Below are 23276 nucleotides of genomic sequence, written 5' to 3'. Positions count from 1 at the left end.
ACATAACCCTGGAAATGCTTTTCTTTCTGCCGACATTTGGAAATACGACACTCCCTTGCCCCCAGCACGTCAGCATATGGATGGATTATTAATGAGAGTGCGCCTATTGTGTTTTTAAACCCAGGTAATACTGGGTGAAGAAACCAGCCTTATCGAAGGAATATTATACATCTTTTACACCGTAGTTGGAGGTTTCTGACAGCTACATCCGGAGAAGTACAGTACCGTGTGGTTGGTGTCAGACAGAAACCTCCTCTACAGAGTCGGGAATCAGTGTCCTCCTTTCCCAGAGTCTCCCTGACTAATACTCATCCCATCAAACCTGCCCCCAGAAAATAGATTCTCTTTCTCCTGTGAGGTTCAGATGTTTTTAATATAAAGAAATGCTACTGCTGCTGCTGTTCTTACAGTGGTGACAACCTAAAAAGTTTTGATGACAGTAGAAATGACACTTTGGGCATAGTATATACAGAGACAGAAGTGTGCAGTTTAGAGTCTGCAGTGGATCATGACTCAGTCTGCTTTTTCTCACACTTTGTATTGTTTTTTGGCACTGCTGTATGTCTTAAGGCACACGCCAGCTCTGCCAGCAACAGACCTTCCGAGCTAATCCTCATTATCACCATGGCATGGAATCAAAGCCACGTCCCGTCCTCTCTGCCTCCATGTAAAGAATCTAAAGCTTTGCATGAGTGTCATGTCATACAACCAAGGTGCTGCTTGCTTAGGAATTCGCCTCAATAAATGGAAAAAAGGTAGCATGGAAGTCAGTGAGTACATACACAGCCTCAAGGATGCTCATCACAGCTGCACCCCTGATAGTATCCAGCATCAGGGAAAACTGTCTTCTGCCATTGGGGCAATAAATCCCTAGATCAGAAATATTCATGTTTCCCATCTTTCTAGGCAATCGTCCATTTTGCCTTTCAGGAGTGGAAAGAAATCTTTCTGACTTTACTTTCATCTAAAAGGCCATGCATGTCCCGGTCATCCTGACTGCTTTTGGAGTAATGGAAAAATTTCTGAGCAATGGAAAATATCCTGAAGGCATGATGGTTCTGAGAGCAAAGTAAGCAGAAAAAGAGATGGACTAGAGATGATAGTTGAGGATACAGAGAAAAGGCAGGGGCAGAAGCAGCGAGGGAAACTTGAGGAGCAGGGCTGTGCGGAGTGGACTGGAGAACAGTAATGTCCAGAATTTCATCGGGGCCAGGAGACTTTTCTTACGTGCCTACTCTCTGTCTAGGGAAATACTTCTCCAGCATTTGGATAATTACATATTCCGTTCTTCATCCCAGACTCCTACTTACCCTTAAAGGAATTTCCATCTTTGTTCTTAATTTTCCGTGTCCCTGCATGGAGCCACAACCTTCTTGTTTGTATCCCAGGATTGCAGCCTATTATCACTTATGTTCACTGTTCCCTGTCCTCTAACCTCATGGCCAATATTTGTCCATTTCTGTATCCCAGGTATCTAAAAACTGCTGCCTTGTGAAAAGGCTTGTGAGAATTATGTGTTTTTTATTTATCTGTTGGTATAATGTTCTTTTAAAATGGAATAACCGCCTACAACATCTACCAAACAGCAAAAGTGTTTTTTTTTTTTTTTCAATGCAGTTTATTCAGGAACATTGAACAATCCTCGGACCCCGGGGAAAGCCAGCCCACAGCTTAAATAGCCTCTGGGTAGCCAACCCAGGCGTGCCACGGGGGGCAATGCAGATAGGTCCACATACATGGAAGCAAGCCAGATCCTCGGCCTTAGCCAAATGTGGAGTTGTTCGTGACAGAGAGCACTCACCATCGGGAAGGTGGAAGGCGGAAACCAGCTCCATCTTTAAGGCATAGCATTCCGCAGCTCTCTACAGTTCCCCCTTTTCGTTTTAGACGCATCAGGCAAGAGTAGAGGTCTGATCTCTGATATTAGAAATAAATTGGGACTTTGTACAGATGTTCATTTAGGTGTCATCCACCCAAAGAGCATCAGACCCGTCCGATACCTTTTTCTCAGAGGCGGGACCTGGGGCATCAACCTGCATGCAATCAGACATGCTCTTCTCTGGGTCCAAAGCGGCTGACCCTGAGTGCAGTGCTTAGCCTCGCATCCTGAGCGTATCATTTTAGCTTTTTATGGTATCCAACCATGCTTGGGGAGAATGTCCTGCTTCAATGGCTGTAAAGGCCTGAATGATCATGGCTGCATCACACTGTTGTGAGACTCTAATCTTGCATATATACCACAGGCAAACCAAGGAGACCAACACCAGAAGGCCTGCTAACACTCCCATGCCCGCCCATTCCTTCAGATGATTCATGGCTGCAGCAATCCATGTTGATAATCCTGTGGCTAGTCCTGCGTCCACTCCGGTAGAATTTACTGTGACAATGGCCACTCTCAGCTGCTCCATCGTAGTATCGAATTCTCCAGTCCAATTACCTAAAATATAGCTCGACAATTGTTTAGACAGATATGACTCTCTTCAGACAGAAAAGGGATCTTGGAACTACAGCCACCATTGTTACTACCATCTCATTGACGGCTGTTGGAGCTACCACCAGGGCATTAGCCATGAGTCATACTGGGCAGACTGCTCAGACCCTGAATAATCATTTAGCCAATGTAGCTCATGCCTTAGTTGTACATAAAGGAATTAATGCTCAACTAAAAGGAAGCTTGATGGTGTTCAATCAGAGGATTGACCTCTTGCAGGAGCAAATTGATACCCTATGGCAAATCGCTCAACCTGGCTGTCAATGAAAGTATGCTGGACTTTGTGTCACTAGCATACAACATGAGAATTTTTCCTGTGTAGCAAAAGTGTTTTTATTAATATTGTATTTGATACTATTCTAAAATTTTAAAAGATTTATTTATTATGCATGCAGTGTTTTAACTGTACACCAGATCTCATTATAGATGGTTATGAGCCACCATGTAGTTGCTGGGAATTGAACTCATGACCCTTGGAAGAGCAGCCAGTTCTTTTAACCTATAAACCACCTCTCTAGCCCCAATAATAAGACAGGATTGTTTAAAAGATAATTAGAAAAAAACCTGATAACATTCTATGATTATACAAAAGGAAATTATATAGACATTTTGTATATTACACATTTTTTAATTTTATTAGTTTGAGAATTCTGTACAGTGTATTTTGATCTTATTTACTCCCTTCTTGGCTCCTGCTAGATCTGCCTCCCCTTCCTTACTTGCCTGCATTTGTGTCCTCTTTTTATTATTTCTAAAAATCTATCAAGTTCGAGAAAATCATAGAAGAAAATTTCCCTAACATTAAAAAGAGGTGCCCATAAACACACAAGAGCACCAAATAGCCTAGACCAGAAAAGAAACTCCTCCTACCACATAGTAATCAAAACACTAAATCTACAGAACAAAGAAAAAATATTAAAAGCAGCAAGGAAAAAAGGCCAAGTAACATAATAAAGGTAGACCTATAAGAATCATACCGGACTTCTCAACAGAGACTATGAAAACCAGAAGGGCCTGGGGGATATCATGAAGATGAAGATGCTTAAAGATCACAGATGCCAACCCAGACTACTACATCCAGCAAGCATTCAATCAACATTGATGGAGAATACAAAATATTCCATGACATATCTAAATTTATACAATATACACGCAGCAATCCAGCCCTACAGAAGATACTAAAAAGATCAACACATGCTGGAGAGGCTGTGGAGAAAAGGGAACCCTCCTCCGTTGCTGGTGGGAATGTAAACTTGTACAATCACTTTGGAAATCAATCTGACGCTTTCTCAGACAATGAGGAATAGTGCTACCTCAAGATCCAGCCATAACACTGCTAGGCATATATCTAAAATATGCTCAAGTATACACTGAGGACATTTGTTCAACCATGTTTGTAGCAGCATTATTAATAATAGCCAGAATCTGGAAACAACTCAGTTGTCCCTCAGCTGAAGAATGGATACAGAAATTGTGGTACATTTACACAATGGAATATTACTCAGTAATCAAAAACATGGAAATCATGAAATTTGCAGGCAAAAGGTGGGAACTAGAGAAGATCATCCTTAGTGAGGTATCCCAGACACAGTAAGACACACAGGGTATATACTCACTTATAAGTGGATATTAACCATATAATATAGGATAAACATACTAAAATCTGTAGTCCTAAAGAAGCTAAGCAAGAAGGAGGACCCTAGGGAAGAGGCTGAAACCTCACTCAAAAGGGCAAACAGGGTAAACATTGGAAGTAGAAGACAAGGAACAGGACAGGAGCCTTCCACAGAGGGCCTCTGAAAGACTCTATCCATCAGGTCATCGAAGGAAATACTGAGACTCATAGCCAAACTTTGGTCAGAGTGCAGGAAGCCTTATGAAAGAAGGGGGAAATAGAAAGACCTGGAAGAGACAGGAACTATACAAGGAGACAAACAGAGCCAAAAATCCTGGGCCTGGAGGGCCTTCAGAGCCTGATGCTCTAACCAAGGACCATGCGTGGAGAGGACCTAGACTCCCAGCTCAGAAGAAGCCCATGGGCTGTTCAGTTTCCAAGTGGGCTCCCTAGTAGGGGTACAGGGTCTGTCTCTGACATGAACTCAGTGGCTGGCTCTTTGATCTCCACCCCTGTGGCATGCAGTCTTGCCAGGCCACAGAGAAAGAACAATGAGACCTGATAGGCTAGGGTCAGATGGAAGGAGAGGAGATCTTCTGCTTCCAGTGGACTAGGGAAGGGGCATATGCAGAAAAAAGGGAGAGTGGGTGGGACTGGGAGGAGACAAGAGATACAAAGTGAATAAAATGTAATAAATAAATAAGTAAATAAAATTTTTAAATGTCAAAAAATAAAGTGAATAAATAAACTAATTATAAAAAAATCTATTAAGTTCACTTTACTTGAACATATACGCTTGCCTTTCCACTGGAGTGTGGTTGATCATTCCTTAAAGAAAATTGCTTCGTAGTCTCTTAGCATCGATCAGTTGCCAGTAGCTTCTCATCTAATGGTAGGAGTTCATACCCACCTCCTCTTTCCGTGTTGGGAGTTTGTCTGCTTTGAGCATGAGCAGATCTTGTGCTGTGAGTTCATATGTGTATCTGGCCTCCTGTGTCCAAAACACAATTTCCTTGTCACCCTGATTCTTAGACTCTTTCCATTTCCTCTCTAGAAATTATCCCTGAGATTTTCATATTGGGGTTGTGATATAGACATTTCATTTAAGATAATTTGGTAGTCTTTTATTCTCTTCATCTTAACAAGGTATGGTTCTCTGTGTTAATGCCATCTACTGAAAAATATAAGCTTTTCTGATGAGTGATATTGCATCTAAATGCTTTCTTCATTTAATATGCCATAAGCATTTCGAACGTTTATTATTTAAACTTTGCCCAATTTATTCTTCGGTAACACAATACCACATTCTAAATGTTTTAGTAGTACAAATGCTAACTTCCTGCAACATAACCCAAGTAGGTTAAAGGAAGGTTCTATGTTACACATTCTAGAAGGACCCAGGTTAAAGTAGGCTCTGAAATGTTGTGGCTGACGTGTTTGAGATGCCCAGTGCCCTTAATGTGCAAGGGAAGAAAAGAATCAGGTTGGATAATCCCATAAGGGTCTTTGTTTCCAGTTGGAAGTGCTGTGAGTTACTTCATTTCCCTGAGCTGACTGAGTTCATGCATTTACCTAAGGACAAGAGGATTGGAAAACAAAAGAAGCAAGTGAAACATTTGATAGCTATTGCTGACGTTTCCTCACCAAGAAATGTGGACCCAATTAATAATTTTTATTGACTAAATTTTAAAGCCAACATGACAAAATTTGTGCAACTATAGTTGAATGTTTAGATTATTTTTCTGTTTTTCACTATTCTAAATGACTGTCTAAATCAGTCATTGCTTTTCTGATTATTTAATTAGAGTAGATGAATTTTTAAAAACATTTTAATTACTACATCAAGTAATTTATGCAAATTAAAGCTTTCATAATATCCAAATATTGTCTAGAGTAGATGACCAAATTTGGTTGTAATTATGAATGTATTAATTTTATCAAACATTCATCAATCCATAGTTAATTCTGTACTTTTTCTACGAAGATAGAAATTAGAAGTGAAATGATCTTTATTGTTTAAGGTTTTATTGTTTTGGTTTTGTTTTGGTTTTGATTCTTAGATTGATAAACTTTGAAAAGTTCCACTGTGGCTGTGCTAGGTTGTGTAGGCCTGTAATCCCTGCTAGGCAGGCTAAAGTTGGAGAATTTCAGGTTTAAAGGCATCCTGGTCAACAAGTGAGATTCTGTTTCAAAATACAAAGTAAGAAGAGGGTTGGAGATGTAGCTCAGTAATAGAGCTACTAGTATGTACTGGAAAATGTAGGTTTCATACAACGACAACAGGAACAATGGGTCAAAGAGATTAAGTCTGAAAAAAGAAAACAGAAAATAATTAAGAAAAAGAAGAGAAAATATTCCTTTGTTCTGGAAAAAAATGACACAGACAACTTAGAGGCCTAAGTAGGACAACATAAAACTTTATATGAGTTTAAAAAGTAAGTAGTTCTATATAAGTTATTATGACAATTTTTTTAAACATTAATATTAAATAGCTCATTTATTAATAGATTAAAAAGTAAACACATTTTCTTAAAGTTTGGAATTTTAAGATCTTATAATTTTTTTCAGTATTTCCTTTTATTTACATATTTATTTATTTTTCATTATTAAAGTGTATTTAACTTTTTGAGATAATAGTATAATTACACCATTCTCCTTTCTCTTTCCTTCTTCCAAATCTCCAGGTGTTTCCCCCTTGATATCTTTAAAATTCAAGGCCTTTTTTTTAAAATTTGTGTGTGTATGTTTCTAAATATATAATCTGATCAGTCTATATATTACTTGTCATATGTTTTCAGGGCTGACCATTTGGTATTGGATAACCAATTGGTGTGCTTTTCCCCAAGGGAGACTATTTCCAAAACTTTTAAGCATTCCTCAGTTGCCTGTAGTTCTTGGTCATCAGTTGAGACCACTTGACCTTGTCTCCTTTCATGTTAACATGTCTATTGGTGTCCTTGTCCAGACAATGTTTTGGCAGCCATGTTGGTGAGGCTCAAGTTCTCACATTTCTACAAGACACAATCTCATGGCAAACTTCCTGTTTTCTGACTCTTAAAAGATTTCTGCCTTCTCTTGCACTGTGATCCCGTGGCTTCAGTGCAGGAATTGTGGTGTAGATATAGGAGTTGGGACTGGGCTCCACAACACTGTGCTTTGATCAGGTGTGGCTTCTCTATAACGGTTTTCATCTGTTGCAAAGAGAATTTTCCTCGATGAAGGGTGATGATACAAGTATCTGTGGGTTTAAGGATGAATATAGAATACAGTTAGGGGTTAGGCAGATTTTGTAAAGTGACCCTTGAAGGTTCTCTTCTAAGATTTATGACTTCACTAGCCCTAGGAGAGTGAAGATTTCTGGTACCAAGCATGGTATCCTTCTTGTTGAATGGTCTTCAAATCCAAGTAGAGCGCTCTTGGTTATTGTCAAGGCATATGTGTAACCATGGCACCCTTAGAGTTATTGTGCCATGCTGGTCATTGTTGTGGTGTAAGGCTAGGTATGGCTACTGGTCACTTCCCTATTTAGAAGCTTACTTGGAACCTTCTGGCACTGTGAATATTGATCTTCAGGATTAGAACTTGGGTCCTGAGACCTTTGTTTGAAGGCGTGTTGTTTTCAGCAGTAGGGATTCAGCAGTAGAGATGAAAATCTCTGGGGTGGAGGGCAACCAAAGACAAGAATGTTTGGGAGTCTCTTGGGCAACTCTGATTAACAATTCAAAAGAGGCTTCTCTTTCCTTGTGTTGAGGATGTTAGATAGTCTATGGCTTTGGGGGCAGAGCATTGTCAATCCGGATAGGAAATTTTCATTTAAACTGCATAGTTTATGTACATGCCAACCTGCATGCATTATAGGTATGTTTTAGGTAGTTAATAGTATGATTCTTTGTGGCTTCTTCAGAAAATCTGTTACCCTCCTTTTCCTGTATTTAATCTCTCTCCCTCCTCCCTAATCAAAGCTCTTCTCATTTTATCATTCTCTCTCTTCAATCACTGTATTCTGCTGTTTCCCTCTCTATTGCTTCTCCCTCAACTCCTGAATGGTCCCTTTTTACTTTCCTGACTTCTGTACTTACTCCAAATTATATGCTCACATCTGACTCTTTGGAGCTAAACCTGAGACTAGAGAACCTGAAATGATTGTCTTTCTAGATCCAAGTTACCTAATTAACTATGATCTTTTCCAGTTCCATCCATTTACCTGAAAAGTTCATAATTTCATTTTTCTTTAAAGCTGTATATATCCAAAATATGCTCAACTATATAACAAAGACATTTGCTCAGCCACATTCATGGCAGCTTTATTTGTAATAGCCAGAAGCTGGAAACAACCCAGATGCCCCTCAGTTGAGGAACAGATACAGAAATTGTGGTACATTTACACAATGGAATATTACTCAGCAATTAAAAACATAGAAATCATGAAATTTGCAGGCAAATGGTGGGAACTAGAAAAGATCATCCTGAGTGAGGTATCCCAGAAGCAGAAAGATACACATGGTATATACTCACTTATAAGTGGATATTAGACATATAATATAGAATAATCATACTCAAATCTGTACATCTAAAGAAGCTAATCCAGAAGGAGGACCCTGGTAAGATGCTTAGTCTTCACCCAGGAAGGCAAACAGGATGGATATCAGAAGAGAGAGAAAACAGGGAACAGGACAGGAGCCTACCACAGAGGGCTTCTGAAAGGCTCTACCCTGCAGGGTATCAAAGCAGGTGCTGAGACTCATAGCCACACTTTGGGCAGAGTGCAGGGAATCTTGTGAAAGAAGGGGAGGATGAAAGACCTGGAGGGGACAACAGAACAAAAAATCTGGGCACAGGGGTTTTTTCTAAGGCTGATATTCAAAACAAGGATCATTCATGGAGATACCTAGAACCCCTGCACAGATGTAACCCATGGCAGCTCAGTGTCCAAGTGGGTCTCCTAGTAATGGGAACAGGGACTGTCTCTAATGTTAACTCAGTGGCTGGCTCATTGATCACCTCCCCCTGAGAGGGGAGCAGCCTTAACAGGCCACAGAGGAAAACAATGTAACCAGTCCTAATGAGACCTGACAAGCTAGGGTCAGAAGGAAGGGGAGGAGGACTTCCCTTATCGGTGGACTGGGGTAGGGGCATGGGTGGAGAAGAGGAAGGGAGGGCGGGATTGGGAGGGGATGAGGGGGTCTACATTTGGGATACAAAGTGAATAAGCTGTAATTTATAAAAATATATAATTTTTTAAAAGCAGTGTATTATTCTACAGTATATATGCACCACATTTTCTTTGTATTAATTGAAGGATATTTGGGCTGTTTTCTTTTTCTAGATATTGTGGGTAGAATGAACATGGCTGAGCAAGGGTCTGTGGAGTAGAATTTCAAGTCTTTGGGTCATATGTCAAGGAGTTCTATAGCTGGGTCACATGGTAGATTTACTTTCAGCGTTTTGAGAAGTCTTCACAATGATTTCTAGAGTGGCTGGAGTAGTTTGCAATCCCATCAACAGTGAATGAGTGTCTATTTTTCCCCACATCCCCTCTAACCTTTTTTTTACATTGTTTAGTAGATCTTTGTTCTTCTCAGGGGGTAAGATGGCATCTCCATTGTTTTATTTGCATTTCTCTGGTTGCTAGAGGGCATAAACATTTTGAAAAATATTTCTTATATAAGTTTATTTTTTAAAAATTCTCTGTTCAGGTCCCAACCTGATTTTAAATGGGTCATTATTGTTTTTCTTTTTAGTTTATGCTTTGTTGTTGTTGTTGACATTTTCTGGATATTAACTCTCTATGGGATATAAAGCTGTCAAAGACTCTCTTTTATTCCATGGGCTTCTTAACTCAATTGACTGCTTCTTTAGCTATGTGAGAACTTTTTAGTTTTATGAGACCCCACTTGTCAATAGTCGGCCACATTTCCTGGGGAAGTGAGTTCCTATCCAGAAAGTCCTTTCCTGTACTTATATCATCTAGGGTATGACCTGTGGTTTTTCTGTAGTGGTTTCAGTGTTTCGGGTTTCAAAGTTAAGTCTTTGATTCATTTGGAGTTAGGTTTTTTTCAAGATGATAGGTTCTGGTCTAATTTCATTCTTCATGTAGGCATCCTCTTTTCTTAGCATCATTTGATGAAGATGGTGTCTTTTCTCCAGTGTATGTTTTTGGCATTGTTGTCATATAAAAAGCTAAAGTTGTATGTGCTCGTGTTGGGTCTTCAGTTTTGTTACATTGGTATACATGTCTATTTTTGTGTCTCTGCCTTATTGTTTTCATTACTATGGCTCTACAATGTTTTGAGTTCTGGAATAGTAATTTCTCCAGCATTGTTCTTTTTGCTCAGGATTGTTTGGAATAAGTAGAGTCTTTGGTGGTTCTGAGTCAGTTTTAGGGTATTTTTCTCTATTTCTGTGATGAATAAGGTATGGATTTTGATTGGAATTGAATTTATTTTATATCTTGTTGTGGTAGAATAGTCATTTTTCACAATATCCTGCCACTCCCTGAGAATGGGATTTCTTTCCATTTTATAGCATTTCTTTCTTCTGAGATGTAAAGTTTTCATTGTAAAGGTTTTTCACATCCTTGGTTAAGTTTATTCTTAATTTGTTTTCATTGAGGCTGCTGTGAGTGGGAGCATGCCCACTACCTCAGTGTTTGTGTTGGTGTATAGAAAAGCTACTGATGTGTGAAAGCTGATTTTATATCTTGCCACCTTGCTGAATTTGTTGATCATCTGTAGACATTTTCTGGTAGAATTTTGTGATTTTTCTTGTGTATAATAGGCCATCGGTAAATAGGGGTGCAAATGACTTCTTTATTTCCTAGTTGTACCCCTTAATTTACCTCTCTTGACTATTGCTCCAGCTACTTATTTAAGTTCAGTATTGAAAAAAAAAAAAGTGGATATTTTATAGCTCTGCCTCATTCCTGGCCACAGGTTTCTTATCTATACCTTTAATTATGTTGATATATTCCCTTTAGTCCTTCTATATTTGGGATTTTTATCATGAAGCTATATTGGATTTGGGCAAAGGCTTTTTCTGCATCTGTTAGGATAATTATGTGATTTTTGTCTTTAAGTCCAGTTATATGATTTATTACATTTATTGATTTGCATATGAAAACGATCCTTGCATGTTAGAGATAAAACCATGGTGAATAATCATTTTGATAGAAACCTATGGGCTTGCAAGTATTTTATTTACATTTTGACGCTGTGTTCATAGGGATATTGGCCTATAGTTTCCATTTGTGTTGCTACTGTTTTTCTTACCTGGTTTTAGTATCAGAATAATCCCGGCTTCATAGGACAAATTTGGGCACAAGGGTTTTTTCTGAGAATGATACTCCAACCAAGGACCATGCATGGAGATAACCTAGAACCCTGCACAGATGTAGCCCATGGCAGCTCAGTGTCCAAGTGGGTGTTGCAGTAATGGGAACAGGGACTGTCGCTGACATGAACTGATTGGCCTGCTCTTTGATCACCTCCCCCTGAGGGGGAGCAGCCTTATCAGGCCACAGAGGAAGACAATGCAGCCACTTCTGATGAGACCTGATAGACTAGGATCAGAAGGAAGGACAGGAAGTCCTCCTCTATCAGTGGACTGGGGAAGGGGTATGGGTGGAAAAGGGGAGGGAGTGTGAGATTTGGAGGGGAGAAGGGTGGGGCTACTGGGGAATAAAAAGTGAATAAAGTGTAATTAATAAAAATAAAAGTTAGCAGTATTTATACTCTTTCTATTTTTAATAGTTGAAGAAGATTGATTGTAGATAATTTTTGACAGTTCAATAGAACTCTTCTGTGAATTCTTTTATTTTAAGCTGGGAGGCTTTTTATTATTATTCCAAGCTTTTTATTTGTTATGAATCTGGTTAAGTTGTTTATGTCTTCTTGGTTTAATTCTTGGTTTAATTTTTGGTGATTTGGCTGATTCTAGAATTGTCCTACTCTTTTTGATTTCCTGCTAATGGAATATAGGTTTTTAAAGCATTCCATTCAAATATTCTGAATTTCTTTAGTGTCTGCTGTTTTGTTTCCATGTTCACTCTTATTCTGTTAATTTGAGTTCTCTTTTTCTTTCTTCCTTTTGGTTAATTTGTACAAGGGTTTGCCATTAATGTTTATCTTTTCAAAAAACCAGCTCTTCTGTTCATTGATTCTACTGATTGTTTTCTAAGTTTCTATCTCATTAATTTCTGATTTTTTTATCCATTGTCACCTAGCAGTTTTATGTTTGATTTATTATTGTTTTTTCCAAATTCTTCTAACGTGTCCCAACAGCTATTTCTTTCTTGATGTCTTCTTTGAGTCACTCATCGTTCAGTAACAAATTGTTTAATTTCACCAAGTCTGTGTATTTACTAAATATTTGTTTTTATCTGTTTTATAATGTTAAAGTCAGATAGGACACATGGAATTATTTCAGTTTTTCTAATTTTGCAAAGATTTGTTTTGTGTCCTAGGATGTGGTCTGTTTTAGAGAAGCTCCCATGAGGTGCTGAGTAGAACTAATATTTCTTTGTATTTGAGTAAATGTCTATTACATAGTTATGTTGAGTCTGTTTGACAGATGGTATTTAATTCTGATGTTTATCTGATTTTTTTTTCTGTCCAGTTAAAAAAAATGAGATACTGAAGTCACCTACTATTAATGAGTTGATGTTAATCCGTGTCTTTAATTTCAGTAGTACATCTTTTATGAATTTGTTTAATCGAGTTTGGTACATTTAGGATGGTGATATCTTCTTGTTCAATCATTCCCTTGATTAGTATGAAGTGTCCTTCTTTATATCTTCGGATAAATTTTAATTTGAAGTTTATTTTGTTGCTATTAGGACAGTGACTGCTGCTTACTTCCTCGTCCCATTTGATTGGAATACATTTTGTCCACCTCTTTACTCTGGTATCTATCCTTAAAGCTAAGATTTCTTGTAGACTACACATACATGGGCTTTCTTCTTTCATTCTGATGGCCTGTGTCTTTTGGTTCTATTATGAGGCCATTGACTTCTAAAGTTGTTATGGAAGGATGTGTGTTGATTGCTATCACTGTATTGTTGAATTTTGGTATTGTTGTTTGTGTTCCCAGTGGTGCTTGAATTTTAGTAATTATAGCTTTGTATTTCTTTCTACCATCTCATGGCTGTGCTCATTACTCTCTTCAGCCAAAGATATTGATTCCTGTCTTTTCTTTATGTTTGATTTGTTGAATATAAATTTTAAGCTGTTTATATCATAGAAATTTTTTTGCCTTCAATTATGTCAGATAGTTTTGCTGGATACATTAGTCTAGGTTGAAATAATGGTCTTTTAGGATTTAGAATCTTTTGTCCCAGACTCTTCTAGCTTTCAAAGTTTTCATTGAGAAATCAGCTGTTATTCTGATTGGATTTTTTTTATATGTGATTTCTGTTTTTTCTCTTTTGGGTTTTAATATGCTTTCACCGCTCTGTATCCTCAACCTTTGGGGTTGTGTTGGTTTGTTGTTTAGGGTTTTTTGTTTGTTTGTTTGTTGAGAAGTGGTTTCTCTGTGTGTAGCTTTGGCTGTCCTAGACTTACTCTGCAGACCAGGCTGGCCTCGAATTCACAGAGATATGCCTGTCTCTGCTTCCCAAGAGCTGGGATTAAAAACTTGAGCCTCTCCCGCCCAGCTGTATCCTCAGCTTTTTAACTATGGAATGCTGTGGGAATTTTCTGTTTTGATCTTTTAAATTGTGTGCATGTGTGTGTGTGTGTTTCTTGCATCTGAATGAGTATGTCTTTCTTAGTTTTGGGGAGTTTCTTCTAGACTCCTGTTGAAGTTCTGGTCTATATCATTGACCTTGGATTTTTCTCACTCATCAATTTCCATAATTTTAGGGTTTGGTCTTTTCATGGTTTCTTATATTTCTTGTATGTTCCGTTTCTGTGTTTTAAATATTTTTTTTATATTCTTACTTATTTTGTCTAGATCATATAGTTTATCTTTGAGTCCTAATAGTTTATCTTCTTTATTCATTCTATTTGTAAGACACTCCTTTGAGTTTTCTAGTTAGATTACTGGATTTTTCGATTTCATCTTGAATTAGTTTCAATGTTTTTATCTTATTATTGAATTCTACTTTCCAATCCTACATTGTCTTTGTCATTTATTCATGATTATGTTTGTATTTTCTTGGGTAACACTGCGCATCTATTCCCATTAACTTTTTTCTCCTCAAGTTAATTGAGTCGTTTTTTGATAACTTCATCAGACTTTTTGAATTCTTTATGAAGTTTATGATTGTTCATTTAAATTCTCTGTTCTGGCAACCATCTAGGTCATTTTTATTGGAAACATTCCTGCAGTATTGGTGGGTTTTGTGCAGGGTTTACTTCCTTGACTTGTAATTTGTATTTTTGTGGTAAGATCTGGCTATGTGAAATTATTTTGTCAGTTCTGTTTCTTATTTATGAGCAGTGTCCGGCAAAAGAGAGGATTTGTAGGTCAGTTTAGGTTTGGCACTAGCTTAGGTAGAACTAAATCAAGTAGATGCAGAGCACTAAGCTGATGTGTGCCCTGGTCCAAGCCTGGAGTTTGGAGCTATATTTAGGGGTTGGGTGGGATTTATGGAGCTGCAGAGCAGGCAAATTTCTCTGGCTAGCTCCTGTTGAAGGATGTACAATATCTGGCTGAGTGGAGTGGCTGTATGTTGCCTGGACTACTTCTTTCATATAGTAAAATCAAAAAGCACAAATATATAATTGTGTACGATTCATAAATCTCAATATCTAATATATAACCTGAAGATTACAAGTGACATTATATAGTGAACTGGCTTGCTGAGACAGTAAGCTTTAGTTGCTTTTACCATATGTAATTATATATGCATACATGTGTGTATGCACATGCAAAAGGTATGTAAATGAGGTGATAGGTATATTAATTTGCTTGATTGCAGTATTGACTATGATTTTATATAACAAATACCCTCTTATATACATACACTAACAAGATAACATTAAAATTATTAGTCACTTTGTCCTAAATGTTACTAAAATTCTAAAAAATGTGGACAGATTTAGAATTGGGGGGAATTTATAATTATATTGTAGTCCTAAGATCTGTTAATTATCTAAATTAAAGTATATTGAAATATTTGTAGGGAATCCTTGATTAAACCATTATCTTATGAAAGAAAAGCTTATTCTGTAGTCAAATTACAAAAATAATGATGGACAAAAATATGACCTTTACCACAGTGAACAAAGAAAACAAATTGATAAATGAATCACTGATAAATGACTGACAATACATTTCACCATATTGACAAGCACAGTAATTTGTTTTGATAAAAGGAAAAAAGAGGAAAAGGGGGAGAGAAAGGGAGCAGAGAGTAGGGAGAAAGAAAAATGGTGAAAAATGTGGCCCTGTCTGCATTCTCTCTGTCTGTCTTGACCTCCCTCTCTCCCTCCTTCTCTTCTCCCTTCCTTCCCTCCCTTCTTTTTTTTCTATTCTTTCCTCCCTCCTATGATCACAAGCTGAGGAAAATTATCTATTTCATTTCATTTCTTTTCTTTCTGAGGCGTATTTTAATTTTTTTTTCATATTCTGATTTTTCTGGGGTCAGGATGGTTATAAAAGCCACTATTTCTAAGATGTAGTCATAACTCTTCATCACTGTGATCACATTCACGTCACCACTTGGAGAACAGATGAGAGCTTTGAAAGGAAGTTTTAGAAAGAACAGTAGAGCACTACTCACCGTCAGGCAGCTCAGAGAACAATGTTATATGGAAAAATATCATCCAAAGTCCTAAATATATGATAATTTAGACTGTATAAACAAAGTCTGGAGAAGTCTTCATCCATTTTACTAGACCATAATTTCCCTTTCATATAGACTTATATGAGAGAGTGAACTTTTGAATGTCTATGTTGAGTGACAGCATTTTGCTTCCTTATAATTGATGACTACTTATGTAAGAAAAAATCCATTTATGGAGAATTAAAGAGCAGGAAGACTTAAGACCTTGAAAGGAAGATGAGGACACCTACCATGGAGTGACTGATGAAAGCATGAACAAACTAGCTGCTTTTTCTTCTGTTGCTGCCCCCACCATATCCTTGTCCAGTTCATACCACAGCAAATGGTTAAACTCATCTCAAGAAGTAATTGTTATCCTGGTACACACTGACACTAGAAAAGCCAAGGAGCCAACATGGAGGTAGGGAGCATGTGCAGTAGTCCAGATGTTATGCTTTCTTTCAGGACCTTAACTTCTTCAAAAATTACAAGTTAGGCCTAGAGTTTCCCAAGATTTTGAAGAAAGAAGTTATGGAGGATAGTACTGGAAGAGCTAAGCAGGACAAGAATGAAGAGAGCTTAGCATGGTGGCCTCACACCTCTAATCCCATTGCTCATGCTGCTGAGGAAGGAGGACCATGAGTCCACGTGTAGCCTGGGCTTGGTAACACGACTCTGTCTTCACAAAACTGCCTCTCATCCAAGAAAAATGAAATAGAAGGCAAACTTGAAGGCTTATTGATAAAGGGAGTCTCATTGCATTACAATTTAGTCCAGTTAATAGCTTCTTTGTGTGCAGTATAATATTGCTAGAGCTCTCTAATGTAAGTTCATTCAAATTTGTTATAAAGCAAAAAAAAATGAGAACATCTTCATAGGCAATAAAAACAAACAACATGTTTATAAAATGTGTGCACTGGGCTGAACCACAAGCTCACGCTCCTTTCCTCCCACCTTGCTAAAGCCATAGGCACTAAATTTTCAATATGAAGCAATTGGTAAGCGACACAGCAGCCCAGCTGTGAACATTGATTTGAACATTGAAGAAGGATGTATGCTTAGAACTTAAACTACTGTATACTGTCACAGGAAGTAACAAACATGGCTCTTATTTGTGTGCATTCTAATTTGCACTTAGTATAGTTGCTTGCATGCTTATTAGAGTATATTCCAAAGAAAGCAAAAAAACCCTAAGTATTTAAAATGTCTGATGAATCTCAACAAAGTCAGAACAGATCTCAAGCAAGCAATATCTGCAAACATATGAAAGAAATTAGTGTTTAGAATATTTAAAGAACTAAAAATGAGTATGACAAGGGCAAATATTAAAAGAATACTGGATAAATTACATAAAAGGAAATATTTGCAAAATAAGAAGCCAATTATGAGAATGTACTCAAGCTTGGTAATAACTAAGGAAGCTCACATAGATGGAAGAATTCATTACACAGCTATCAGAATGATAAATTAAAGTTCTAACACGTAGTTTACTGTACTGTATGACAAAGATGAACTTGTAGACACTGGATCCAGTAATCCTGGAGGGAACATGTACCATGTAGATTTCCTGCAACTATACAGAAGTATGAAGGAGGATATTCATACACATTGCATAAAATGGCATTTAAAGTCTAATAGAAGATTATAGAAACAGACTCATCAGTTACTGAGTGAATGTCTAAGCAGCTGCCAAAGTGAACAAAGTAGTTCCATATGTACAGTTTAGGACAACCTAAACAGTGATGGAGCATATGGGCAAAATGAATACAGTCAGGAAATACACCCAAAGAAATATACATACTCTTTCTGCATAGAAGAGTAAGTGAGACAGGAAATCAGTGGGAAGCAGAGATAAGCATAGTTGTAAGTTCATCTATGCTCCATTTTCCAAGCCAAGGCGATAAACTGAAAGCATCTGTTGATCTGGGGAAATGGGTAGTTCATAGGCAATGAAAGACTGTGCATTTGTGTGTTGTGTGCTTACTATAGCTTTTTTCCTAAGTTTTCTACAAAATTTTTAAGGAGGGCCAGAGTTCATGGGCTAGTATAGTTGGAAGATGATTTGAAGGAGGAAGTTTCTTCTGGAAGTTTCCAGAAGTGTGCCTTGCTACAGAATATTTTCCTCAACCTTGGTGCTCTCCCAGACTGCGTTCTCTTCCCTCAGCTCTGATTAACAACATGCAGAGGTTAATTTTGGGAGACCAACTGGCTGGCCCAGTGGCAGGGGAATATTGGATTACTCTTCTCGATTAGCAGGGAGAGGGGCAGAGCTTTGGTATCAATTGTCAGCATTGCTCTGCTTTTATGTGAATAAATTGTGAGGTGTAAAAGAAATGTAGCAGACTTTGGGATGCTCCCATTGAGGACTGACAGCAAAGTGAGTCAATTCCAGGAGAGTGTGGAACCACCCTAACAGAGGAATGGCTTTATGTCACTGGACAGTCCAACTTACATGATTCCTTCAACCAGCTGACATTCTATTTAAGGTACTCGTATTTACTGACTTTCCCATTACTATTCATGGGATATTAAGTGAAGTATGTGTACACTTTGGAAACTTAACTATAAGCCACTCCAATAAGATTGATTTTGTCATAATGTTTTCAACAGTATTAGGGAAAGCTTATGCATTCTGGGCAACACAACTCATGAGGGTCATAAGATTCTTTTGAAATGGGACATTGTAGGAAAACTGGCTTCTTTTTTCTTTTAATGAAATCTTCTCAAAGATAATCTCTCATTTTCCCCCTTTTTATTGAAAATAGGTCTATTTTCTCACATAAATATCCTGATTCTGGCTTCCCCTCCCTCTGCTCCTCCCAGTTATTCTCCACCTCTCCTTCCATCTGGATTCACCCTCTTTCTGTCTTTTAGTATAAATAAACAGGATTCTAAGAGATAGTAATGAAAAAATTAATAAAAAGGTAAAATAAAAACTGACACATCAGAATAGGACAAAACAAACAGAAAGAAAAGAGTCAAAGAGAAAGCACAAGAATCAGAGACTCACTCGTTCAAACACCCAGGGATCCCATGAGCACACTAAACTTGAAACCATAATATGTACAGAGAGGACCTGTAGGGTAAAAAGAGGAAAAATCTATGATATAAATTTAATTTAATTTAAAAATAAGATGCAATTTTAAAATAGGAAAAAGCAAGTCCCGACACTATGAAACAAGGCATCTCCGGATGCCTCTGAGTTCCTTTGCCATCCACTGCTGGCATGCAGCCTACCCTTCAGAGCAGCTGCTTTTCCAGTGAGACCACCTTGGTGTCTCAGGACATTTGATCCCCTTGTGGTCCCCAAAACTGTCAACTGTACAGCCCTGTTTTTTTGTTTGGTGTGGTTGATCCCTATCATACACCTTTGCTTCAAGAACTTTTATTGTAAACAGGTGATTATGGTGCTGTTCACGCAGCCCTAGCATACACCTTTACTACAAGAGCATTCTGTATGCAGGATTTAATAAAGTTAACCCTAGGTCAAGCGGTGGACAGCTGACAGGGATTAAAGAATAGGAGGGATTTTGGGTTGAGGGGTATTTAAGACAGCATGGAGAAAGAGAAAGTGCTTTTAGCTGAAGCTCTGGCTTTAGCTTAGGCTTCAGCTCCTCAGCTTCCTGGTTTTTGGGGTTATGAGTTAGCAAGCTTTTGGCCTTGGGAATTTTGGCCTTTTGCTCCTGGGCTGTCAGTTGAGCTACTGAGTTTTGTTTGTTTGTTTGTTTGTTTTCTATCCAGACCTGAGTAGGAAGGTCAGCTGGGTGCATTCTCTGCCTCTCTGAGCTAGCAGCATCTGGGCTCCTGAGTTCTTATAGGTAAAAATAGAATGGTTGGGATTTTCATTTTTATAAAACAACACCTTGGAGAAGAAAACTGAATTTTTTTTATTTTTATTTATTTTTTATTTTTTTTATAATTTCTGTTTTTAAAAGGAGGTTAGGAGATAAAAATACATATTTGAAACTACATGTTGCATATAGTTTTCAAACTGGTAAGAGTTTAACAAAGTTGTGACATACAAAGTAAATACACAAAGCCAAATTCATACTCATATGCAAGCAACAATAATTTGAATTAAGTTTATATTATGACTTCTAATATAACCAGTGATATGAAGTGCTTAGAATTAGATGTTTTTTAATTAAATTTTTATTTTTTATATTAATTAAACTTTATTCACTTTGTATCCCAGCTGTAGCCTTCTCCCTCCTCCCCTCCCAATCCCACCATCCTTCCCTCATCTCCTCCTATGCCCCTTTCCAAGACCACAGATAGGAGAGGTCCTCCTCCTCTTCCATCTGACTCTAGCTTATCAAGTCTCATCAGAACTGGCTGCATTGTCCTCCTCTGTGGCCTGGCTAGGTTGCTCCCCAATCAGAGGGAGGTGATCAAAGAGCTAGCCACTGAGTTCATGTCAGAAACAGTTCCTGTTCTCCTTACTAGGGACCCACTGAGCTGCCATGGGCTACATCTGTGCAGGGGTTCTAGGAAAACTCAATTTTTATCTGCAAGTGGCTATCAGTTACAGATTGTTTCTCGGTTAAAGATGGAAGCTTGTGTCCACTTCTCTTTCAGCTCACAGACCCTGTCTTAGTCAGTGTTTTATTGCTGTAAAGAGACACCATGGCCGTGACATCTCTTTTTTTTTTTTTTTGAAAACAGCTTTAAAAGTTATTTATTACAATTTATTCACTTTGTATCCCAGCTGTAGCCCCCTCATCTCCACCCAATCTCACCCTCCCTCCCTCTTCTCCTCCCATGACCTTCCTGCAGTCCACTGATAGGGGAGGTCCTCCTCCCCTTCCATCTGACCCTAGCCTATCAGGTCTCTTCAGGACTGGCCTGATAAGGCTGCTCCCTGCTCAGGGAGAAGTAATCAAAGAGCCAGCCACTGAGTTCATGTCAGAGACAGTCCCTGTTCCCCTTACTAGGGAACTAACTTGGAGACTGGGCTGCCATGGGCTACGTCTGTGCAGGGGTTCTAGGTTATCTCTATGCATGGTCCTTTTTTGGAATATCAGTCTCAGAAAAGATCTTTGTGCCCCGATTTTTATTCTCAACTTCCTATGGAATAACAAGAAACCTAGAATACCTAAAACAATCCTCTACAATAAAAGATCTTCTGGAGGTATCTCCATCCCTAATCTCAAGCTATACCATAGAGCAACAGTAATGAAAAACTGCATGGTACTGGCACAGAAACCAACTGGTAGATCAATGGATTTGAATAGAAGACCAAGAAATAAACCCACATACATATGGACACCCGAATTTTGACAAAGATGCCAAAACCATACAATGGAAAAAAAGAGCATCTTCAACAAATGGTGCTGGTCTAACTAGCTGTCTACATGTAGAAAATGCATATAGTTCCATACTTATCACCTGCACAAAACTAAAGTCCAAGGGAATCAAAGACCTTAACATAAAACCAGACACACTAAACCTGTTAGAAGAAAAAGTGGGGAAGAGCCTTGAATTCACTGGCACAGGAGACAACTTCCTGAACAGCATAGGCTCTAAGATCAACAGTCACTAACTGGGAACTTTTCAGCTTTTACTCAGATTATAGAATCGTGCATGCTCATCCAGGGAAGAGAATAAGTACACATGCACCGTATTTGCTCACAGTATCATCGCTTCCAGAATAAGCAACTACAGATTTAAGAATGCACACTCCAGTTCTGGCAGGCAGGCTAGAATGATGCTTTCTGTTAATGGTTAGAGGTTTGTTTGATTTTTTTGGACTTACACGTATGAGTATTTTGCCTCTCTCCCCCCCCCACATACACACACATGATGTATGTATGTTTGTGCCATGACAACTCTTTTAAAGGAAAACATTTAATTGTGGCTGGCTTACAGTTTCAGAGGTTTAGTTCACTGTCATGGCAGGGAACGTAGAGGTTCACAGGCAGATACGGTGCTGGAGAGTAACTGAGAGTTCTATATCCAGATCTGCAGGTAGAGAGAGTTACAGGGCAAGGCTTGACCATTTGAAACCCCTAATCCCACCCATAGTGGCACACTTCCTTCAATAAGGCCAAACCTACACCAGTTCCTCCTAATCACTGTCAATTTTTGTCATTCCTAATGACCAAGCATTAAAATATACAAGCCTATGGGGTCCATTCTTATTCAAACCATCACAGACCTAACTTGCTGCAGATCCATACAGGCTCTGTGCATGCTATGCTGCCTTAATTACTGTGAGTTCCATGTGCATTGATCCTGTTGATTGAGAGGGCTTTGTTTTCTAGGTATCCTCCATCCTTCTTGTTCTTAAATTCTTAAATTTTGTAGGGTTTTCTCAGTCCTAAATGGAGACAAAAACATCCCCTTTAGGTCTGAGTATTCCAAGGTCTCTCACTTTCTGCATATTGTCTGGCTGTGGATCTCTGTATCTGTCCCACTACGCTGCAAGTAGAAGCTTCTCTGATGATGGCTGAGCAAGGCATTGGTCTATGAGTATGGAGAATGTCATGTCATTAGGAGTCAGTTTATTGCTCTGGTATGTTTGTTGTTTTTGCTTTATTTTCTGCTATTTGTCTTTATCCTAGGTCTTTTGGCTATCAAGTATGTTTCTTGGTCACCCAAACAGTGTATGGTACCATCTTGTGGAGGGTGCCTTTAGGCAAATCAGATATTGATTGGTTAATTGTAGGACTTAAAGTTAACCAAGGCCAGGTAACATCCTGGAATGCTGGGAGTTATAGTTCTTGAAAAATAACTAAACCATTCTCTTGATCAGACTGGTGGATCTCTGAAACATAGAGCTCCAATTCTTAAATGTTTTCTGTTGTCATTTGAATCTGTTTTCCCCTGTTGCTTTGACTCTGGGTCTTGACTTGTGGGTGTGCCTGGGGCAACTGGGTAGAAGAATGACAGTACTAATGACACTGCACCACAGGTCATTGCTGAAACTGCAGAGCTTTGGGGACATGGGCTATGACTGGTGTGCACACAGTGGGTCCTGTAGCTGCTTACTGTGGTGGTTCTACAAGCATGTAGGCAGGCGGAATTGACTCCTGGGCACTGAACTGAGCAGCAGCAGCAGCAACCAACCAATCAACCAACACTGCCCACTGTCTCCACACCTCCCTGTCCATGCCCCTTTAAATTACAGCATTGGAGGAAGTAAGGAAAGCTTTGTGTGTTTCATATGGATGAATGTGGCCATGGCGTATTTGTTTCTGACTGGTCTCGAATGTGTTAGCTTACCCACCAGCTGGGCTCAGCATGTACCCCAGGGCTTTCTGGACACTGGATCTAATGCAGTGGGGGTTAAATGCCATTTGGATATGGATAATATTAAAATTGTTTTATGCTGTTTTATTTCATTGAAAAACTGGCTCTGGAATTGGGTTATGGCTCACCCAGGTATGCTTTTAAAGTTTCTATGT

Source organism: Meriones unguiculatus, chromosome 7 (genome assembly GCF_030254825.1).
Source record: "Meriones unguiculatus strain TT.TT164.6M chromosome 7, Bangor_MerUng_6.1, whole genome shotgun sequence".
NCBI lineage: Eukaryota > Metazoa > Chordata > Mammalia > Rodentia > Muridae > Meriones > Meriones unguiculatus.
This window is presented reverse-complemented; position numbering follows the sequence as displayed.